Genomic DNA, 813 nt, shown 5'->3' on the forward strand with positions numbered 1-813 from the left:
TATATGCATTAGTATATATTTTTATATTGTTTTGTTTTATATTCTTGATAAACTCAAAAGCAATTTGTTGAGCTTTGCATTATCTCTTAAAGATCGTTAAGAGGAAGTTTTACAAACTTATTTGTTGACATCAAAAACATTTCGTTCTTACCAAATAAAGTTGAATTATTTACAAATAGCACAAATTAAGTACAAAATCTACACACATTATAAGTTTTTAAATGATATAAAATGTTAATTTAAATGAGATAATGACATTATTAATTACATGGATAATTAATTAATAGAGTGTTGTTATACAAATATGGAAACAAACGGAAGCGATAAGAGTATTTATGGTTGATTCGTACAGATTGCGAACGCGCAGAGTATCGTAGTGTTACTTTTAGACACCTCTGCCGTATTGGCACTCAGTAGTGCTTTGCGCTGCTGGGCGGAATTATCATCAAGAAGTTCCGAGGACCACTTTTTAACAATTCGTGGCAGCTGTAGCTCATTTAGCACGGCGCCCAAAACCAAAACAAATATAATACTTTTTTTTTTTTTTTGTCTGTCTATTGTTGTGGCAATTTACACATTTTCCTGCTAGATCTGGAGATTTTATTTGCGATGTAGCGGGTAAAATGTTTACTTCAAAATTAGGCACAAGACCAATAAAATAGATGTGCAGAAGGGTCTATGGTTATCCTTGTCACTGACTATGTTATCCTACCTAGAGCTCTCAGTCACCATAATACCACATTCACACCAGTGTGTGAATATATATATATATATATATATATATATATGAATATATATTCACACTCGCACACA

General features: G+C 31.6%; 1 pseudogene; it reads left to right on the plus strand.

Annotated features, from left to right (window-relative positions):
• Positions 1–386: 386 nt before the first annotated feature.
• On the plus strand, positions 387–513 carry LOC145286795 (U11 spliceosomal RNA; annotated as a pseudogene).
• Positions 514–813: the final 300 nt, after the last annotated feature.

This window comes from Euprymna scolopes, chromosome 10, assembly GCF_053919585.1.
Source record: "Euprymna scolopes isolate OS-2025 chromosome 10, ASM5391958v1, whole genome shotgun sequence".
Classification (NCBI taxonomy): domain Eukaryota; kingdom Metazoa; phylum Mollusca; class Cephalopoda; order Sepiida; family Sepiolidae; genus Euprymna; species Euprymna scolopes.